At 38.1% G+C, this 24,028-nt stretch overlaps 1 protein-coding gene across 1 annotated transcript in view; it reads right to left on the bottom strand.

Moving 5' to 3' along the window:
- RALGAPA2 (Ral GTPase activating protein catalytic subunit alpha 2) overlaps positions 1-24,028 on the bottom strand; it is a 342,879-nt gene that overhangs the window by 304,107 nt on the left and 14,744 nt on the right. The window lies entirely within an intron of this gene.

Raw genomic sequence — 24,028 nt, 5'->3', positions numbered from 1 at the left:
TTCAAGTAGCAGAAAAATATAGTAGAAAAATCATAACCACAAAATTCCTTTAGAAAGACATTCTTCACCCAGCCAATCAAACATTTGACATCCCTACTTATGCTAACCAGTCCAATGTCAAATGCTGAGAAATTCAAAGAACCTAAAACCCAAAGCACGAAAGGATACAGAGGTAAATAAAAATAAAGCAGGGAGGAGGCAGTACTACATGGAAGACTGGAATACAAATAATATTCTAAATGTATCGTAATCTTTATTATATAAAAGGCATAGTAATAAATTTATTTTATTTGACCTTTAGTTCAAACCCTTAAGGTTGGAGGGGTTAGCTATAATCAAGATTAGAAACAAACAAAAAAAGCCTTAGTTTCAGGATCTGTATTCTGGGGCACAACTTTCCCATCCAGTTCAACTCAAATCTGAACCATAGAAAGGTCTTGGAAACAAGTGGGAATAAATCAAAACTAGAAATAGAAATTGGGTCAGGAATATAAATAAATAAATCATCACCTTGGGGATGAGCAAAAGAGCCAGATTTAAAAAAAGCACGAGTAAAGAAAGGCAAGTAAGATTTCCAGGGCGGGATTCAGAACATAAAAACCAGCCAGCAGACTGCTGCAGAAGCTGGATTCCCTGCTTGGGACATCAGGCGGGGAAAAGACACGAATCTAAGCCTGCGCAGAGGGGCCCAACTGTGAGTGTGAACTGTAAATATCTGTCTACTGTCCTCTTGTGTGAAACTCTTGGGAGTGGGGCAAAAGAGGCTCCATCAGAGCACGGCCGCTCCGCTTCGCTACGCGGCCGTGCGCTCCTTCTAAGAAAAGAACACCATTGCAACAATAAGAAAAAATCACAATAAGAACTGTGCTATATCAGAGAAGCAAGCATTTCTCTCTGGACTGTCTTCTCTGTTGCATGCTCGGGCCTAAGATTTGACCCAGTGTGAGGCTTCATCCACGGAGGACTCCCCTCCCTTAGAGGCAAGTCAGCCCATCCAGAAAGGGAGGAGCCAGAGGAGTGTGCTGCCTACATCATATAGACAATGAATACCACCACAACACGTAGAAAAACCCACAATACAAGTGTGACAATGGGGAAACAACGCAGGCCAGCATCAGACATAGAGAATGAAGATGACAATTCTGAGGACCAGATAATGACTGAACAACTAATCAACCTCTCAGATAAGGACTTTAGACTAGCAATATGGAAGGTGCTCAACAGACTCCAAGAAACCATGGATCGAGTTGAACAGAACACTAATAAGAACCAAGAAAATATGAAGGCAGAAATGACAAAACTCCAAACTGAAATAACATGTCAACTAACAGGACTGAAAAAGTCAGTAAACGAAGTGAATGACAAAATGGATAAGCTCTGGGACAGGGTATCAGAAGCTGAGAATAGACTTGGTGCTGTGGAAGATGAGATACATAACAATTCCATACAGCAGGAGAGATTGGACAAAAAACTTAAAGCAAATGAGCAGACAACGGAAAAATTAGTCAAAGAATGGGAACAGATGAAAATAGAAGTCTATGATAAGATCAACAGAAACAACTTAAGAATCATTGGCGTCCCAGAGACCCAGGAAGAAAATTCCCAGGAAGAATCAATGGTCAAGAACATCATTAAAGAGAAACTTCCAGAGCTAAAGAATATAGGTGATCAAATCCTGCATGCTCGAAGAGTACCAACCAAAAGAGACCCCAGAAAAACCACCCCAAGACACATCCTAGTCACAATGACAAATCCCACAGATAGAGACAGAATTCTGAAAACAGCAAGATCAAAAGGGGAAATTACATTCAAGCAAGCATCCTTGAGATTTACAGCAGACCTGTCACCAGAAACACTCAATGCCAGAAAGCAGTGGTGGGATATTGTGACAAGACTGAATGAAATGAATGCTTCACCCAGAATACTATACCCAGCAAAACTCACTTTCCGGTTTGACGGAAGAATACATGGTTTCACAGACAAAAAGCAGCTCAGAAACTTTACAGACACAAAACCAGTCTTAAGAGAAAAACTGAAAGACCTAATTTAAGACAAGACTAACCAAAAGACACCAAATTTCGATATAAAGATGGCATTAAATCCCAGGACAATTCTTTCTCTCAACGTCAATGGTCTAAATGCACCAGTCAAGAGACACAGAGTGCCTAATGGATCAAAAAACTCAATCCAACCTTCTGCTGCCTACAAGAAACACACCTGAATAGTCAGAACAAACATAGACTCAAAATAAAAGGCTGGAGAAAAATCATCCAAGCAAACAACACCCATAAAAAAGCTGGAGTGGCCATACTAATATCAGATAATGCAAACTTTATACTCAGGAAGGTTGTAAGGGACAAAGATGGACATTTTATATTAATCAAGGGGTACGTAGAGCAGGAAGAATTCACTCTCCTAAACATATATGCACCAAATGAGGGGCCAGCAAAATATTTAATACAACTGTTGACAAATCTGAAAAATAATATCAATAACAACACAATAATTGTGGGGGACCTTAACACGGCTTTGTCAACACTGGATAGGTCAACCAGACTGAAACCCAACAAGAATATACTAGACCTGAGGAGAGAAATGGAAGAAAGAGGCCTAGTGGATATATATAGGACACTCCACCCCCAGAAACCTGGATACACATTCTTCTCCAATGTACATGGGACATTCTCCAGGATAGACTACATGCTGGCACATAAAACATATCTCCATAATATCAAGAGGATAGAAATTTTGCAGACTACCTTTGCTGACCACAAGGCTCTGAAATTATTTGTGAATTCCAAAGGGACTCAGAAGAATAACATTAACACCTGGAAGTTAAACAGCCTCATACTCAATAACCAGTGGGTCCGAGATGAAATCAAGGAGGAAATCAAAAGGTTCCTGGAAACAAATGACAATAAAGACACAAACTATCAGAACTTATGGGACACAGCAAAAGCAGTACTGAGAGGAAAATTTATAGCTTTGCAAGCACACATCAGGAAGGAAGAAGGAGCTTACCTGAGTAGCTTAATGACACAGCTAATAGAACTAGAAAGTGCTCAACAAAAGGACCCAAAAATAGGAAGACAGAAGGAAATAACAAAGCTGAGAGCAGAAATCAATGAAGTGGAAACCCAAAAAACAATCCGAAAGATCAACGAAAGCAGAAGTTGGTTCTTTGAAAAAATAAACAAGATTGATAGACCACTGGCAAACCTAACAAAGAAAGAGAGAGAGAGAAACTTAATAACTCGTATTAGGAATGAAAAAGGAGAGATCACTACTGATATGACAGAGATTCAAAGGGTAATCAGAAACTACTTTGAGAAACTCTACGCCACTAAAAATGAGAACCTGGAAGAAATGGATAAATTCTTGGGCTCTTATAATCTTCCACGGTTGAAGGAAGAGGATGTAGCATATCTAAACACCCCCATCACCACTGATGAAATCAAAACGGTAATCAAAGGTCTGCCGAAAAACAAAAGCCCAGGCCCAGATGGATTCACTAATGAATTCTTTCAAACTTTCCAAGAGGAACTACTACCAATCCTGGCAAGACTCTTTCATGAAATTGAACAAACGGAAACACTTCCAAATTGCTTTTATGAAGCCAACATCACCTTGATACCTAAACCAGACAGAGATGCTACAAAAAAAGAAAATTACAGACCAATATCGCTGATGAATGCCGATGCAAAGATCTTCAACAAAATCCTGGCAAATAGGATTCAATGCCTCATTAAGAAGATCATCCACTACGATCAAGTAGGTTTCATCCCAGGAATGCAAGGCTGGTTTAACATCCGTAAATCCATCAACATCATACACAACATCAATAACAAGAAAAATAAAAACCACATGATCATATCAATAGATGCAGAGAAAGCATTTGATAAGGTCCAACACCCATTCTTGATCAAAACTCTCAGCAAGATGGGAATGGAAGGAACCTTTCTCAATCTAGTTGAAGCCATCTACCACAAGCCAATGGCAAATATTATCCTCAACGGAGAAAAACTAAAAGCCTTCCCTCTAAATTCTGGTACAAGACAAGGCTGTCCTCTCTCACCACTCCTATTCAACATAGCACTGGAAGTACTTGCTATAGCGATTAGGCAAGAAAAAGATATCAAGGGAATTCAGATAGGAAAGGAAGAAGTCAAGCTCTCACTGTTTGCAGATGACATGATACTCTACTTAGAAAACCCTAAAGACTCCACCAAAAAGCTTCTAGAAACAATAGACTCATATAGCAAGGTGGCAGGCTACAAAATTAACACACAAAAATCAATGGCCTTTCTATACACCAATAGCAATAAGGAAGAAATGGACATTAAGAAAACAATCCCATTCACAATAGTGCCACACAAACTCAAATATCTTGGAATCAACTTGACTAAAAATGTGAAGGACCTATACAAAGAAAACTATAAAACTCTGCTCCAAGAAATAAGAGAGGACACGCGGAAATGGAAACGCATACCCTGCTCGTGGATTGGCAGGATTAACATCATCAAAATGGCAATACTCCCCAAGGCATTATACAGATTTAATGCTATCCCTCTAAAGATACCCATGACATTCTTCAAAGAAGTGGATCAGGCACTTTTGAAATTCATTTGGAACAATAAACACCCTCGAATAGCTAAAGCAATCATTGGGAAAAAGAATATGGGAGGAATTACTTTCCTCAACTTTAAACTGTACTACAAAGCAATAGTTATCAAAACAGCATGGTATTGGAATAAGGACAGGCCCTCAGACCAGTGGAATAGACTTGAATACTCAGAAAATGTTCCCCAGACATACAACCACCTAATTTTCGATAAAGGAGCAGGAAACCCTAAATGGAGCAGGGAAAGCCTCTTCAACAAGTGGTGTTGGCACAATTGGATAGCCGCTTGCAAAAAATTGAACGTAGACCCCCAGCTATCATCATGCACGAAGGTGAAATCCAAATGGATTAAAGACCTCGATATCAGCCCCAAAACCATAAGATATATAGAACAGCACATAGGCAAGACACTCCAGGACATTACAGGCATCTTCAAGGAGGAAACTGCACTCTCCAAGCAAGTGAAAGCAGAGATTAACAGATGGGAATATATTAAGCTGAGAAGTTTCTGCACCTCAAAGTAAATAGTGCCCAGGATACAAGAGCCACCCACTGAGTGGGAGAAACTATTCACCCAATACCCATCAGATAAGGGGCTAATCTCCAAAATATACAAGGCACTGACAGAACTTTACAAGAAAAAAACATATAATCCCATCAAAAAATGGGGAGAAGAAATGAACAGACACTTTGACAAAGAAGAAATACAAATGGCCAAAAGACACATGAAGAAATGCTCCACATCACTAATCATCAGGGAGATGCAAATCAAAACAACGATGAGATGCCACCTCACACCACAGAGAATGGCACACATCACAAAGAATGAGAACAAACAGTGTTGGCGGGGATGTGGAGAGAAAGGAACTCTTATCCACTGCTGGTGGGAATGCCGTCTAGTTCAACCTTTATGGAAAGCGATATGGAGATTCCTTCAAAAACTGGAAATCGAGCTCCCATATGATCCAGCTATACCACTCCTAGGAATATACCCTAGGAACACAAAAATACAGTACAAAAACCCCTTCCTTACACCTATATTCATTGCAGCACTATTTACCATAGCAAGACTCTGGAAACAACCAAGATGCCCTTCAACAGATGAATGGCTAAAGAAACTGTGGTACATATACACAATGGAATATTATGCAGCTGTCAGGAGAGATGAAGTCATGAAATTTTCCTATACATGGATGTATACGGAATCTATTATGCTGAGTGAAATAAGTCAGAGAGAGAGAGAAAAACGCAGAATGGTCTCACTCATCTATGGGTTTTAAGAGAAATGAAAGACATTCTTGCAATAATAATTTCCAGACACAAAAGTGAAAAGAGCTGGATGTTCCAGCTCACCATAGGAAGCTCACCACAAAGAGTGATGAGTTTAGTTAGAGAAATAACTACATTTTGAATTTTCCTTATAATGAGAATGTATGAGGGAAATGGAGAGCCTGTTTAGAGTACAGGCGGGGGTTGGGTGGGTAGGAGGAAGACTTGGACATTGGTGATGGGAATGTTGCACTGGTGATGGGTGGTGTTCTTTACATGACTGAAACCCAAAAACAATCATGTATGTAATCAAGGTGTTTAAATAAAAAAATAAAAATTAAAAAAAAAAAAAAAGGACAAGTAAAAAAAAAAAAAAAAAAAGAAAGGCAAGTAAGAAACATGAAAGGAATGAATGGCACTTATCATGACACCCCACTCCTAAGGAGGAGCTCCCAGGAATGTGCTCACAACCTCCCTTTCTCTAAAGGGAGCACATGTCTTTGAGGCCATGATTTTAAGTGTACATCATGGACATATGCTACCTAACTAAAATCACAAAACTCAAGGAAGTGTATTCAAGTTAGTCACAGGGGAGATATTAGCAGGTAGCTTTATAAAGTGAGAGGAGTTATTCCTAAATTTAGTTTTAATTTTTCACTTTTAAGTTTTTCCACATCTAGCCACAGTCAGTAGCAACAGCTGAAGGTAAAAATCTTTGGTGGAAATATAGGTTCAAACCAGAACCTTGTATAAGTGATATGAATACTCCATCCCTTAATTCCCTCAACTGAAAAATAGGGTTAACAATAGTTCCCACATCACAAGACTGCTGTGATGTGAGTATAAACATATGCACAGTATTAAGTAGAGTCAATCAGCAATATATAAATGTTATTTGTGTTATAATTACTTAGCTCCTGGCAAGAGCCATCTCACCAGGTAAAAATAACCCAGCTTCACCTAACTTATTTTGAAAACTGTAACAGTCAATGACTCATAAATCTCGTACCCTTACTGAGACCATCCCTTATTAAATAACACTTAATCCCAGAACAGCAGTAAACACCTCCAACAAACATACATACAAAATCTGTTGGATTATCCCTCCATTGCCTCTCACATATAATCCCTTCAAATAGCAATTTTTTTTCTCTTAACGAAATTTAACGGTTTCACCAAAACCTGCCATATCAGACCCCTGCAAAGCATCAAAATGCAAAGTTATCCTAGTTAAGTACTAGTACTGGAGGAAAGAGCTAAATTCAGCAATCTCCCTAACAGGAAATTAACTCCCCCTGCCTCCAACCAACACTCCACCCCCCTTTACATTCCCTCCCCCCACCCACACTAAGAGCCTACTAATCAGTATGGATAAAGATGGATGTCATTTATGATTTTGTTCAGATTCAGATAATAGCTCTTGGAGGAATGATGCTCAAGATCACAGACTGGTGGGAGGGAAAGAGGTAAGTAAAGAATCCAAAGGGAACTTGATAACAATGAAACAGATTTTAGAAAAAGTGAGAATAAGAAAAATAAACTAATTAGACACAGCACAATGTTAACAAGAATAAATGTCATTAGCGGTGCCTCATTTCTTCTTTTATTTTCCCCTTGCCTAAGGATCAGAAAGAAAAGCTGTTAGGATCACCTCAGTGCCAGCTCTAGCATCAGGGATATCAAGTCCACAGTCTCTCGATTTTTCTGGACAGTAATGTATCAACTTTTAAAGGCAAATATGATACTGATGACTTTACATTTAAATGCTTTCTAGATTCTGTGTCTTTGTAATGGTGTATTTTTATTTTTTTTTATTTTTTTTTTTGTGGTTTTTGGGTCACACCTGGCAGTGCTCAGGGGTTACTCCTGGCTCCATGCTCAGAAATTGCTCCTGGCAGGCACAGGGGACCATATGGGACGCTGGGATTCGAACCGATGACCTCTTGCATGAAAGGCAAATGCCTTACCTCCATGCTATCTCTCCAGCCCCGTAATGGTGTATTTTTAAATGTCATCATAAAAATGCCACATAGCATTTCTTCCCTCCATCCTCACCTTTGAATAATGCCCACTAAAAGTTATTTAGGGCAATTCTCCTGACATGCTTTGGCCAGTATATTGGTTGATGATAAGGATGAACAGCAGTGTCTTGGGTAATAGTTGGCTGGTCCAAGGGAAATGAGCAAACTCAAACAGCCATTCAGTTGGCACAGAACCTACACCCAACTTGCTTAGGAGCCAATTCCAGTCTCCAGGCTGGGCAGCAGAACTGTTTCAGCCAAGGTGACCCATGAAGGAAAAAAAAAAATGGTTATAAGGCCTGTGTAAGCTTCGAGATCTGGGAAAGTTGTTATGCAACATTATTGTGAAAATGCTGGTTCAGAAAGGCAAACTAATCAGACACAGAAGTCAGTTCATGACCTTTCCAGCAACAGTGGCGCATGCCAATCAGAGGAGGCTAGGAATCTTTTCCTCAGCCCAAGAAGCCTCTGTTTATTACTGTGCCAGGACCAGGCAAAGACCTGGAGCTCACCTTGTGAGATGAAATCTGCAGTGAACCCCTTTTCAGTTTCTGCAGGTAATCTTGCATTAAGATGGTAGCTATGCTGACTGAAAGTGCTTCAGTGATTAAACTCTTTTAATATCCCATTAATATTAAAGAGAAATTTATATACCTGAAATGTATCTCTATAAAGACCTACAACATGTCTCCTGTGCTGATTATAAGCAAGTACAAAACCTAAGGATGAGAATGCTAAGCAAAAGAAAGGCACCAGATGTAGTATATAAGACTTTCAAACAAGAGCTCTCATCAAAGATGGAATATAAAGACTGAGGATAGATAATGAATAAAAATATAGGTCTGCTCCTTACCCAAAGCTAATCTGCAGGTAAGAACACCTTGTCTGATACCCCTCCCACACCCTGTCCCAACAGCAAAATTACTTGCAAAATTTCTACAAAGCTTTGAGACCTAGAAGAACAAAGTGCGTTCTTTCTGAATACCTTTTACTAATACCAACAAAACTTAACAAAAATGTTCTCAAGTGCTGTGCTTCCTATTCAAATTCACTTTTAGAAATATGTATCATTAAGATATCTGGCATGAAATCACTCATAGTCATCCAGAAATTAAGCAATAATAGACTAGAAAGATAACCACTATTCCATTTACCCCACTCCAAAAGAATGATGGCAGCTCCTCCCCTTGCTCTTTCCAGGATATCCAGTTGCTCCACCCTACCTCACTATCACAAGCCCTAAGAGATCAGAATCAAAGAGATTGGATATAATTAGAAGCAATCAAGGATTCTCCCTAAGGCACACACAAGGAATGCATCCTCTGGGTCTTGCATTCCGGTTTCCAACCATATTCCTAGAAACCCAAGCTTCAACTCTGAGAGTTAACTCCCTGTAGCTCTAGATATTATCTAATCTCAACTCTTTTAGTCATTATTCCTATAGTCAACAAAGCTCCTCAAATCCCCTTCTTCATACTCATCTTTAAAGGATCTCTTTCTCTTCTGGCTCATCCTAAAACCTGTGAGAGAGAACACTAGAATTTCAGTCCTAACCTGGCTGCTAAAGGGAGGCAGTGGTCCAGGTAGTTCAGACTACCTGGTAAGCTCTATGTCCTCTCTGCTTTCCATAGCAGTACTTGGATCATTCTGTTGCTTCCTCTTCCCACCCCCAAACACATACACACACAACAACTCTTTGCTCTTACTCCACCAGTGTGTATACCCATTGGCCCAAATATTTTGTTCACCCAGGCCTACCCTCTGGACGATTTCAGGCTCTTAGTTCATTGTCTTTCCATAAATAGCAGAAATTTCAACATTTACTAAGTGACATCTGACTTCTTCTTGTCTAATAAAGCTAGTTATCTGCCACCACCTCTTCATCACTCGTGTTCATGTTATATCCTAGGCCCAGTCATTACACATAGTAGCTTCCCAATTCCAAAACTTCCCATCTCAAGCAATCCAGTACTATCATTTATTATTATCCCTACTCACTCCTTACAGAAACCAAATCTCAACAACTCTTCAAGCCTATTGAGCCCTTGAGCATGATCCTTCCTAAGCCCTCACTTCCCTTTATACTAATCTGGTTGCCATGGCCCATCTTTTTAGTCCATCCCTTCATTATCCTAGAGCCCTCGAATCCCCTTCCTCTCATTATATTCAATGAATAAAACATTTGTCTCACTTTCTAGTTTGACTTCATTAAAAGTATTTATTTGAGGACCAGACAAGCGCTAGACACAAAAGATGCTTGGAATTGGCTTTTAAACATTGGTTTTATGTGAAAAATAATATTGTGCCATGTACATAATTTCAATCAAAATAGATTAATGATATGAATGGGAGACTCCAAATATCACAAAAATACCTGAATGAAAACATAGGAAAGAGGCTCAGGTTTGATTCCTTGTATGACAAGGAAGGACGGAGGGAAACTAAGAAAATAGAGGCAAAAGCCAGTAACACTGGTTTGGTGATATTTACTATTTCATTGTCAAGAAATCCAAAACTAAACAAATGGGATTTCATCCAACCAAAAAGCTATTACAGAGAAATAGAAAACTATTCATTGTGTTTAAAATAAAAATCTTACTGAGTGAGAGAAAATATTCACTCATCATACATCTTATCTGGCAAGGGGCTAACATCTAAAATATATAAACAAATTGAAAGACTTCATAGCAAAAGAACAAATAATCCCATCAAAAAATGAGAACTAGACAGACATTTGACTAAAGAAGACAAAAATAAGGGCAACATTCACAGGGGGTGCACCTTATTTATTATTACAAGTACTGAAATAGGTGAGTAGATAAAGAATCCTCAGGGCTGAAGAAATAACTCCACACAGAGCACTGAAGACAAAAGAAACCTCACACACTGATGGTAAAAATGTAAACTGTTCCAGCCACTATGAAAAACAATATGGAGAATTCTCAAATAAAATTCTCAATTTTTTATCAAATTCTCAAATTTCATATTATAAAAAATTAAACAATTAAAGTTTTAGTTTCATTGATAAATATTTACATATACTGTGACCATTAAGCACATACAAATAACAGCATTTTCATTTTAAAAGTTTTCTTCTTAAAAATACATATATTCAAAACATCCCAACTGATACATCCACACGCATTTTCCAAAGTACTTAAACTGAAATTTAAGAGTGACCTAAAGCAGACATTGTTGTTTTTCCTATCCCACAAATGGATTCTTCTCTTCCTAACCTACAAAATTTCCATTTGCTAAAGTATCATTCTCAACTAAAAAATTGTCCCTTCAGGTAGACCTAGCTATCTCCAATCCAAGAAGGTAGAATGTGAAGTTGCAAAGCCAATGATAGTAACAACATTCTTCCTTGCCAGTAATTTGTTTAAACCCTAATCTCTGACTCAATGTTTGTCAGAAAAAAATTGGATAAAATCTGATAATGATGTCTAGAAGAGTTGAATAGTTCTTAAAGGGACCCAAGTTAAAAATAGTCCCCTTTCCCCTTCCTCTAATAAGAGTCTTTCCTGTGGGCAAGGTTGCAATAACTGCAGGCATGTTGCCACTCTGAAAGCAAACTTATGGCAGTAAGGAAACCAATGCAAAAAAGTAAGAAAGTGGGAAGAATCCTGTCAGGGCAGCCCTGGCTTAATACTGCCGCCTTTCACAGGAGAAAAATAAGTCTTTGTTATGTGTATTTCTATTTAGATTTTTAATTATAAAAGTCTTTAAAATACTGAAAATCTAACAGACTAGGAATATCAATATAAATTAAAAGTCATAAAAGTTTCATTTCATTTTCTAAAATGAATTAGTTTCATTTCCTTATAGGTTAAATTAGAGACAAATGGCAAAATTCTTAGAAGTCAGAAAGATACTAACAATTTGTTATCCTGACTGTGTAAAAGAAGCTGTATAAGAAATATACATATATTGCAAACATCTGTGTTAAGGTTTAAAAAACAGCTATTTTTAAACATTCTGATAAACACTTACAATGCAGTTTTGTGACAACGTTGCTAACAGATAGAAAGCAAATACTGATATAATAAAGCCATTTATATACCAATGAAATATAATGTTCAAATCAAAAATACCTGTCAATCTTAATGTTTTTATTCCTTTTATAGGAATCGAGTTTCAAAAATCTTTTGCATCTTTTTATTAAAGCATCATGATTTACAAAAGTTATTTGTAGTTAGTTGCATTTTAGACATACAATATTTCAAAATCAATAAAACTGTATAATTTCATTGCCTCTAACAGCTATGTAATTTCCAATGTGTATATATACACATCTTCATGATCCACTCATCTATCATTGGATACCTAGGTTAATTCCATATCTTAGCTACTGCACTAAATGCTGAATGTATAATGAAGCATGTATGTACATTTGAATGTTTTTCTGTCCTGAGGGTAGACACCAGGGTGAAATTTCTGAATCTCTGGAGCTCAATTAGTTTACTGAAAAGTCTTCAGATCATTTTCCATAAAGGCCAAACCAGACAAGTTCCCCACCAGCAGTGGGGAAATGTCCCCTTTTCACACCAACCCTGCTGACAAGGACTGTTCCAAGGATTTTTGATATGTGCTAGTCTCACTGGTGTGAGATGATGTATGACAAAACACTGTTGTCTTGATTTGTACTTTCCCTAAAAAGAGGTGACAATGAGCACTTTTCATGTGTTGTTTGGCTGCTGGTCTTCCTCAGAGAAGTTCTCATCCTGTTCATTCCCTCACCCCATTTTTTAACGGTGCAGCAGACTTTTTATACCAATTCACACTTATCACTACTTTTCTTTTGAAATTTTATCTTAGGTGCCATGTTTTACAAAACTGTTAATGGTAACACTGCATGCATGAAACATTCAGCATCACACACCCTCCACCAAAGTACAGCCTCCTCATACTATTTGTCCCACCACAAGGTAACTTTCTAATTAAGATCAGTTCTCAGTTTCTATTGTCTTTGGGCATGGACTATTCCTATATGAAAGATATTACTGTGCCTGTCTCTTTCATTCTAACTAATTTCACTCATCATGATAATCTCCATCCATTTAGCAGCAAATTATACAATCTCATCTTTTTCACAAAGATTAGAAGTATTCCATTGTATTATTCCATATGCAATAATTTACTTTCGGAAGTAACAGCATACCCTGTGTTGTTGAGGGTTTATTCCTTGTTCTTAATCAGGGTCCATTTCTGGTGAGGCTCTGGGGATCATATTTGGTGCCAGAAAATGCACCCAACTCAGGCACAGTCAAGGCAAATACACAACCTTTTTAGATACTATCTGTACTATCTCTCTGGCTCCTTACCATAGTTTCTTTATTCAGTTATATGTTATTAAACAAGGATTGTTTCTAGACTATGTTGCTGTGAATACAAAAGCACAAATGTCTTTTCCTGAATAGACTTTTTAAGTTCTCAAGAAAGATGCCCAGAGTGAAATTGCTAAATCATCTGAAAACTCAGTTCCTAGTTTTTTGAGAACTGTTCACATGACTGGATAGTCATATGTAAGAAAATAAACTTTGAACCATGACTTATACTATTTATAAAAGCAAACTCAAAGTAGATTAAAAAGCTAGATTAGACAAGTGTCCATAAAATACATTAAGTAAAAGATCTGCAAACTCTCTAGGAAATTCACCTTGAAGGATGATTCAACAAGATGTCCACATAGGCAAAAACAACAAAAACAAAAATAACCAAATAGAACTACATCAAATTAAAAGGCTTCTGCACAGTGAAAGAAATTCATACTTTAATAAAAAGATATATTTCTGAATGGGAAAAGGTATTTGCACACAATACATAAGGTAAAGGGTTAATGTCTAAGCTCTATAACACACTGACAAAACTGAACAACAAAAAAATACAATACAATGACCCCCTCCATAAATGGAATGAGGAAATGAATACACTTTCCCAAAGATGATATACATTTAGCTAATTGGAATATAAAAAAGAGTTTACTGTCTCTCCTGATCAGGGAAATGAAAATTAAAACAATGAGGTTATGGTCTCACACCAGTTGAGAATGGCACATTTAAGAAAGTCAGAAAACATGCAATAAAGTACAGTAGGTAGGGCAGTGTAGCTCTTGCCTACATCTGACTGGTTTCAATCACCAGCACCACAAATGGTCCTGGAGCTTCACTAAGGTAATCACTCAAGTACAAGCTGGGCGTAAACCCTGAGCATAGCTGAATGTGGCCCAAAAGCAAACAAACAAGTCTGGATACAGCAGTATTGGTGGGGTTGTAGAGAAAGGAACCCTTATCTACTACTTGCAAGAGTATCATCTGACTTAATTTCAATGAAAAGCAATATGGAAAGCTATTTGAAATATAGGAAGAGAACTTGGTACCTATCTCCAAAGCCTGCTAAAAGTTCATTCAAAAAGATATCTGTCCATCTATGTTCATTGTCTCACTTTACAATAGTCAAGATATGGAAATAACTGAAATGCCCAACTGTGGATCAATGGACCAAGGAGTCGTGAGTAAAAATACACAATGGAATACTATGTAGTTCTAAGAAAGAACAAAAACATGCAATTTGTAGCAACATGAGCAGAACCAGAGAATATCATGTTGAGTGAAGTCAGAAAGAAAAGGATAGATATGCAGAACTTTCTCATTAGATAAGTATGGTATTGAAATTATGTGCATGAGAAACCATTATTAATAGTACATTATTCCACAAACTCTCAATAATTAAAAAGTGAATTAAAAGGGGAATCTGAATTCAGTTTTTGCAGGTCGACAGAACAGTTATCCCAATATCATTTGTTGAGATTTTCCTTATTCCACTTAAATTGTTGTATTTTTTTTAACCAAAGATTAACTGAGGATCTATCTCTGGACTCTCGATTCTATTCTATTGGTCTGAGAATCAGTCAGTCCTTATCCCAAAATCAAATTGTTTTGATTACTACATTTTCAGAGTATTTTAAAGATATAAAAAGAAAAGTCATCTTCTTTCTTCTTCAGCTATGGGCAGGGGGAAGCAAGGGTGTTATTATGCCATATAAATTTCAGGAGTTGGAGAAATAGAACAGCAGGTAGGGCACTTGCCTTGCATGTGGCCTAAATGGGTATAATCCCCAAGAGCAATCCCTGAGAACATAATCAAGAGTAGACTCTGATCTACTCAAGATATGGCTCAAGAACCAAAAAAAAAAAAAAAAAAAAAAAGTCATGGGTATTTTTATAAGGAGTGCATTGGACTTGTATAATGCTTTAGGCATGATTCTAAATTTTGAGAATATTAATCTTCCAAACCATAAACAGGGAATGTGTTTCCATTTCCTCATATCTTCTTTCATTTCTTTTAGTAATAATTTAGAGTTTCCTTTGTATGTCTTTCACTTTTTTTGTATGCTAACTCCCAGTCAGTGGATCTCTCTCCTCCTCCCACAACTCTGAAATACTATTACTACTTTTTAGTAGGGGGTAATGTATATCTCAATCAAAACGCTTACGGGGAATAGCTGGAGAGAGAAACAAAATGGTTTAAACAGTAAGTCAATGGCAACTTCTACCCCTCCACATTTAAAATAACTAAATAAGCAAAAACAATGATGCTAAGATTAGTAATCCATCTTTCTATGTCAATCACTACTAATTATAAAGGCTAACAAGATAATTGTTTATATATAAACTCAATTCATCATGTAATAGCTCTAGTAAATAGGTACTGTCCTTTTCAATGAGGTCAAAAAGACAACTCAAATCCTGCCTCCCTCATTGCTCCCCTAATTAAGTCAAATATTAATAAAAAATACTTGAAGGAGATACAGCAGATCATATCTGGATTTTTATTGTAAATAAGATATTACTGAAGTCACAAAATAAGTACTTAGTAAATTTAAAAAAAAAACACAAAAATAAAACTTCAGGTTTGTTTATTTAAAAACCAAAAACCACCTTACAAGTGAAAGAACCTTCCTCTTGGAGAAGCGTAAAATTGGCCTAATATGAAATTAGTCAAGCATAAACTGAAGCCGTTTTCCTATGATGAGTGGGCACTAATCTGTTATATAAATCCAATAAAGTGCAACAATCTTTTAAGCAATATGCAAGTCTTTACTTACAGATGTGAAAAAATATTCACAGCATATTATGCCCCAAATTCAGTGTTAAATTATGTTTGATGACTATATAAAACTGTGTGAAGACACACATATGTTAAAAAAACAAATACGAAAAAGAATATTAAGGAAAAACTGAATAATGGTTATGAAAGGTCTGCCAGATTTTAAAAGCATTTTTATTTTTAAGGGGTTTTTTTTTTTTGGCTTTTCATTTCTTCAAGTGTGTTTATAAGCAGTATGCAAAATATTGTAAAAAATGATAATAATTTTCCATTTTGTAAAAATAACTGGCAACAGTGTGGGGAGATAGCTAAAAGGACTTCAAATGCAAAGGCCCACACTCATGCCTCACTCAAGTTCTTCCAGCACCACTCGGACCAATACTAGCACTCTGATAGAAATAACCCGAGCACCACTGAGTGATACAAAACAAAAAACAAAAAAAACAAACTTTCAGGGTGTTTTGGAAACAGATGGAGTTTTTTTCCTTCTAACGACTGACTATATTATAAAGAGAAAAATAAGGGGCTGTGGGAGTAGAGAAGGAAGAGCCTGCTAAGAATGAAGTCTTCAGTTGGATCCCTGGTACTGAAAGGCTTCAAGCACTCCATATACTTCAAGTTCACCATATAAGACACAAAATCATGATTTCCTACAAATGTGTTTTCTTTTTGTCACCTCTAAAAAAAACCTCAACACTCTTTAGCTAAAGCAAAATGCCCTAAAAAGAGTAAATAATTTCAATCTCTTTTCTCCAACTTTGTAATTAAACTTATTTTGCAATATCCACAATGTCTTTGCAAAATTTAGTTATAAAGAATTCTTACAGTTTTTGGGACAGCCATGTTCCTTTAGCTATTACTGAAAGATAGGGACAAATAACAGAACCGAACCAAGCAGAATGAAGTTGTCTGGGTACAGTTAGTCACTAATTTTCACTAAGTAGGAATATGCAAATATATGAAACCTATGATGGCAAAGAGGTGATGACATCTTAAATCACAATAGATTTCCTCCTTGCTCTGCTTTAACCTGGCATTGATTATCAACTGCTGGACAAAAATCTCTTTCCTGGCACACTCAGTTAGCAACATTGATTAGCCCATAAAAATCCCATGTCTTTTCAATTAACACTCACTCCAAGATCAAGACTCCCTCGGGCCTTCCCATTAAGAAATAATATCAAGCTCTAGCAGGGATCCCAATGTAAACATGTACCTGCCACAAAGCCAATATATACAGTTTGGAACATTTTGCAATCATTTTAACAGACCAATTAGCAATGTACAAAACTGTCAATGTTTCCAGTTCTCATTCATTTTTATCCACTGGCACGTGTCTACTTTGTGGCCAATTCTTCATAGGTCTGTCCTTTGCCTCTTCACAAATTTGAAGTAACAGAATAAATTCACACCCATATTGGCACAAAGCCTGCTTCACTTTTTGGTGCAGTTACATAACACTCACTCCAGCTCTCTGTCCTGCTGGCCACTGTTCCTATCTGATCTCCTCACTACTCACTGTTGTTCCTCCTGTTCAATATGAGAGCATAATATGACTTTTTAACAAATAAACCAGAAAAGGCCTCAACTCTAGAGTTCAAGAAACAGCACATAGGTTAAGGCTAACATATCTTACATGCGGCTAACCCAGCCAATGCTTCAGATGGTCACCTCCCTTTATACCATGAGCACTACTGGATGGCCTGGGTGATCTCTGGCACTAAAGGGCCGAAGCAGCACTGCATCCACCAGTCCTTGCATCAAACCCAGTTGGTCATGTCTCCAAAGTATAGCTTGGGAGCTGTTTCTTTCCCTCCAGTAAAAGAGAAGAAAAGAAGAAAAGAAATCTAATCTCCAGCAGGCTGACCAAGCAAGAAACCACTGAGACTCATTTAAACCTAAATGGCAGATTTAGAGATTGAATCAGGTCACTTCCCTCTCTTAGGTCCCCTGAGGTTTTCATATCTTATTTTACTTAGAGAAAAATCCCAAATCCTCAAAGAAACCTTCAAGTTTTACCTGGTCTCACCTTAAACCACTCTCCACTTAATCAGTTTTCAGGTCTTTGATAATCCTATCTATGCAAGGGCACCCATATACACATGGATGCCTTATCTGAATTTTTTTTTTTTTTTTGGTTTTTGGGCCACACCCTGTGACGCTCAGGGGTTACTCCTGGCTATGCGCTCAGAAGTTGCTCCTGGCTTGGGGGACCATATGGGACACTGGGGGATCGAACCGCAGTCCGTCCAAGGCTAGCGCAGGCAAGGCAGGCACCTTACCTCCAGCGCCACCGCCCGGCCCCGCCTTATCTGAATTTTCATATGTATATTTACTATTTATTTTATTGCACCTTAATAGAATTGTGAAATAACTTAAAAATAATGTGTATGATGGGACTGAAGTAGTAGTAAGTAGTAAAGTGAGCAGGGTGACCGGGATTCAAACCCCAGCATCCCATAGGACCCCAGAACTAATTTCTGAGTGCAGAGCCAGGAGTAAACCCCTGAATGCCAGCAAATGTAGTCCAAAAACCAATATATAATTAAAAATAATGTCTATTGTTCACAATCAACAAACTCAAAGAGTGGTCAATCATTTAATAAAAGAGTAATCCTTCCCTCAAATTAGATAAATCCTCAACTATAACTCCATTACATTAGGGAGAACTTAAGGTTTATCAGACTGAGGACTAACTCAAGTCAACAGACTTCACCTGTAATATGTATAAGAATGGGCCTATTTTGGAGCTATTGGACCAAATACCTTTTCAGAATTATTCTCTCAGAAATATATGATGCAGGTACTGGAGAAATAGTAGAGATGAAAATTTGCCTTGCAGATGGATGACCCCAGTTAGATCTCTGGCACCAATATTGTCTTTGAGCACTACTAGAAGTCATTTCAGAACAAAACAAGAATTGTAATGTAACCCAACCCCTCTTCAAAAAAATAAAATTATATGATCCAGAGTAAGATTTCCATCAGAGGTAAGTCAGCCAGCTGCCAAGAGCATCCCTTCTCTCTCAACCACTGATTGGTAGAAGTTCTTGCATCAGACTCAAGGGGTCAGTCAAAATGATCTCAGGGTCAGTGGCCTCAGAATCTCAAGTTCCAGCACGCAGAGGATAGGCTATACTCTTCTGCAAGGCTCACCTAGCTATCACGAACCACCTGTCATGCACCTTATACTGTCACAGAATGAAACAAAGGTACCAGCAAACATAGCATCGAGAGTATTTTCCACCAAGGAAGCAGGTAAGGAAAAAAGGAATGTGAAAGTGGGAGTTCCATGGATACTACTTGTACCTCATCATCAGCAAAACCTAATGGTTATGTTTTCTCCTAGATCAGAGATGCATAGGTCATTAAATCTTCTCTTTTTACCTGTTAACTCTGGGCAAGTTTTTCCACTTGCAACCAAGAGACTTGACTAGTAAAAATACACTCAACAGATATCAGTAGCTTGGTAGAAAAGATTGGTTTCAACATGGTGATTGAGAAAGAAGGAATCAGGGAAATAATACTGAATGCCCATATAGAAGTCATATAGTAAGACTAAGTATAAAAGAATTAATTTAAGCATGTAATGCAGCTGCAATGTATTTCCTAACAAAACAATCTTCGATTTTATGAGGAAAAAATGTTCATGATTTTCTGGAAAAGGAAATTTGGTTAAATAACACATACATCCTCAAGATAACTAATAGCTATACATCAGGGGTGGCGAACCACATGCGGCTCCCAGCCAAAATGAATGCTGCTCTTTGCCTCTTATCATTCTTTTGTATACTGTGGCTCTTTGCCAAGTTTGGATTTTGTTATGCTGTTTCTGAGAAGGGACCTCTGAGGAGAGATCTCTGAGCACCCCCAGGCTGTGTCATCCCGTCTCCCATCCCTCAGAAACAACTGCACAGGCCAGCGAGTGTGGGGACCCGTATGTCACATGTTGTGTCACATCTTGGCGTTAGTTCTTAGTGTGGAGGACGCAGCACACCCTCGCCATCACTGCAGGATTTTTACCCTCACTCAAAATGGCAAAATGCAATATGTGTTTACTATATTATTGTTAAAATTATATGCTTTTGTGTGAGTGTCTGTTTTGGCAGGTCAGTGCATGGTGTGGCTGTCTGACTTTCAAGTTTAAAATTTTGACTCTTTGTATCGAACTTGTTAACCACCCCTGCTATACATAAACAACTTTCCTAAAAGATCATACCAAAGCATAGCCTATATTGAAGAGCTAATACAGTATACTCACTAACCCCCCCCAAAAAAAAGGAGTACCAATTTTGCTAGTCAAATAGATAATATTTATAAATAGATATGCCCTAATTACGTAAGAAAAATGACATTTAAAAGCTTGGGTCTTGATACTCATTTGTTACTTACCTATACATATAATTATTTTATTAAAATGTAGAATCTATGTATCAAGACTGTAACTAGTTCATCTACTAAAAGTTTCTAATTATTTTGTATTGTTCTTTTTTGTTGTGGTTTGTTTGCTTGCTTTTGGTTGTTTTCTTGCTTTTTGCTTGGGGGCCTCATCTGGCAGTGCTCAGGGCTTATTCCTGGTTCTGCACTCAGGGATTTCTCCTAGAGGTGCTGGAATTGGGGATTGTCAGGGATCAAACTGGGTCAGCTGTGTGCAACTTAAGCACTTGACCTTGCTGTTTTATCATCTTTAACCAAAAGTTTTAAATATTTTCCAGCTCATTAGTTATTTTAACTTCAGGAAAACATGGTTTGTCTGTGTGCAGGTGTGTTTAAGCAGCATAAAGAATGAAAACATTCTCTCAAAAATAATTATCTGCAAAATGATATAGCCAGACACTTATCAAATTAAAATGTATTTTCTTTCCACCCCAGGAATATAGCATCAGATCCAATCTTTCTGACCCAAACATACACTCATCTTATCAGATGCACAATTTAGGTAATGGAGAAGCCTACACTTCCTTCACTATAAATATGACCTACAAGGAAAAAAATATTAATCCCTTTTCAACGCTGCCAAGAAACAACCAATATGTCACCACTTTCCACTTTTCATGGAGTAAAACACTGTAAAACTTTTCAGTGAAAGAACATTTATTGCTGGGAACAGTAAGTCCATTTTAGAATCTAGTTACTCTGTTTTGGTTTGGTAAATTATGGTAAATTAAATACTATCAGGGTAGTTGTGAGGTTGCTCAAATGCAACAGTGCTAGCCTTGCAATGAGTTAGACTCCTGGGGCCATTGAATATATTCAGCCTCAGCAACTCTGGCAGCGCTATGAGCAACATCTGATCTCACTGCACTCACACGTGTGTGTGTGTGTGTGTGTGTGTATGTGTGTGTGTGTGTGTGTGTGTGTGTGCCATGCACTCATCACAAATAAAAGTGTGTGGCTCCTGGTTTGAGCAATGCCATCAGCAATGGAAACACCTTCTGAGTATATGAGAGCTCCAACACAACAGACCAACAGTATAACAGCAGAAAGTGCTTGAGCACCACAACTAAGAAGTGATGATCATCAAAAGAAGAGGAGAAAGAGTGGGGTAGGGATGGGGTTTGAGATAGTTAATCTAAAATTAGGATTGAGGTCTTCAAAAGAAGAATGCTCCAAAAGAAAACGATGGCTGCAATACTTCACTGGTAGCCTAATCTAGGCTCAAATCTCTGTAGCATTCTCAGAAAGTGGTGTGGACACTGTAAGGAAGGCTCTTAAGAAATAAATAGGGGGCCCTGAGAGATAGCACAGCAGCATTTGCCTTGCAAGCAGCCGATCCAGGACCAAAGGTGGTTGGTTCCAATCCCGGTGTCCCATATGGTCCCCTGTGCCTGCCAGGAGCTATTTCTGAGCAGACAGCCAGGAGTAACCCCTGAGCACCGCCGGGTGTGGCCCAAAAACCAAAAAAAAAAAAAAAAGAAAGAAAGAAATAGGGACCAGTAAGAAAATGCAGAGTGGGTGCCTTCCTTACCAATGGTGACCTAAGCTGAATTCCTAACACTCCTATGGTTCCCTGAGTGATTCCTGAGCAAAGCCAGGAATAAACCTAAGAACCACCACAGACAGCCCAAAAGCAATATATATATATATATATATACTTCAATATATATATATATACTTCATATTTATATATAAAGAAGAAAGAAAGCATATCACAAAATAATTTTAATATAATCTAATTTTGTTTCTACAAATGTTTGAGTGACTTGTGTATCCTCCCATCCCCAAAAGGCCCAAATCCCCACACTACTAGCCCTCTGGTACTGCCTCCCACTCCCTGATGAAAGTTTTCCAATCCTTCCATCTTTAATCCTTTCTCTCTTATCTTTATTTTTTCTTTTAGGCCATACCTGGTGGTGCTCAGGGTGGAGTGGGGGTCAGATATTCTTTCCTTCCACTCTTCTACCCTCTAGCAGAAACAACCAGCTGTGCAATTTAACCTTATAAACTTCCAAGTCACTCAACTTGTTTCAGATCTATAAATCCTGGACCAAGTGGCTGCAAGTGGCCCTATGATACCTCAATATTATAGTAGTGTCAACCCAGCAGCACCACAGGAAATCTGATGGGAAAGTTAGCTGGTTTTTATACGCTCAAATAGCCTATACAGTAACACAGAAGGCTCCACTAGCACCAGTCACCACTCAGTAAATTCTTAAAACACTGACTTAACACCACAGAGAGAACAATTATTTCAAATTGACCTTGGTTATCTATTTTCCATTTGCCTTTTTATTGTAATAAAAAATATGAAGTAAATTTGTGCCTATATGGAGGCAGGCTATGGTGGTAGGTGAAAAACTGAAGACAATGGTGAAGGGAAAGTCACACTGTTACACTGGTAGTGGAATCGGTGTTTGTACATTTAACACCTGAAATGTCTACTATAAACAGCACAGTAAAAGAGAATTATAATAAAATATATATGAAGAATACAGTTTCAAGGGAATAGCACATATTTAGTATACACGAGACCCTGATTTCGATCCCTGGCACCAAAATCACCCCACACTCAATTTTCTAAGGGCCACAACAGAGGTCCGAGTACTGAATTGTCAGTCTCAAGTCATACTGTCATAGAGTGGGCACTAGGCCACTGAACATTACAGAGGGGGCTCCTGGAAAATAAACAGGGACCAGTGAGAAAATACAGAAGGTGAGGTGCTTACCTTGCAATTGGCTGACCTGAGTTAGATCCCTGACACTCCTAGGGCACCCTGAATGATTCCTGAGCAGAGCCAGAAATAAGCCCTGAGCACAACCAGGTATGGCTCAAAAGGAAAAAAAAAAAAAAAAAGGAGAGGGAAGGAGAGGGAAAGGAAGAGATGGAGAGGGAAAGGAAGAAAAGGGAAGGTGAGAAAAGGAAAGGAAAAGAGAAGAAAGGAGAGGGAAGGAGAGGGAAGAGAAGGGAAGGAAAGGAGAGGGAAGAGAAGGGAAGGAAAGGAAAGGGAAGAGAAGGGAAGGGAAGAGAAGGAAAGGGAAGGAGAGAAAAGGAAAGGAAAGGAGAAGAAAGGAGAGGAAAGGAGAAGAAAGGAGAGGAGAGGAGAGGAGAGGAGAGGAGAGGAGAGGAGAGGAAAGGAAAGGAGAGGAAAGGAGAGGAAAGGAAAGGAGGAAGGAAGGAAAACCTATCACAAAAATTTTGTAATAGAATCTAATTTTAGTTCCACAAATGAATGAGCTACTTGTCTATCTCCCCCATCCCCAAAAGGCCCACGTCCCTACACCACTAAACCTCTGGCACTGCCTTCCTCCCTGATTAAATTTTTCTAATCTTTCCATCATTTTTCCTTTGCTCACAGAAAGTCTTTTTTTCCTTACTTTTCATTTTTGGGGAAAAGGAGACCAGAGGGAGTGAATGGAAAATTTGGGCCACACTGGCAGGCTACTGGTTCTGTGCTCGGAGATCACTCCTGGCTCTGTGCTCAATGACCCTATGCAGTACTGTGAATTAAAGTAGATCAGCTGTCAAATAAGACAAACACCTTATCTGGTCCAGAAGCAGTCTTTTTTT

This window comes from Suncus etruscus, chromosome 6 (assembly GCF_024139225.1).
Source record: "Suncus etruscus isolate mSunEtr1 chromosome 6, mSunEtr1.pri.cur, whole genome shotgun sequence".
NCBI lineage: Eukaryota > Metazoa > Chordata > Mammalia > Eulipotyphla > Soricidae > Suncus > Suncus etruscus.
The sequence above is the reverse complement of the archived record's forward strand: the minus strand, read 5'-3'. Positions and strand labels throughout refer to the sequence as shown.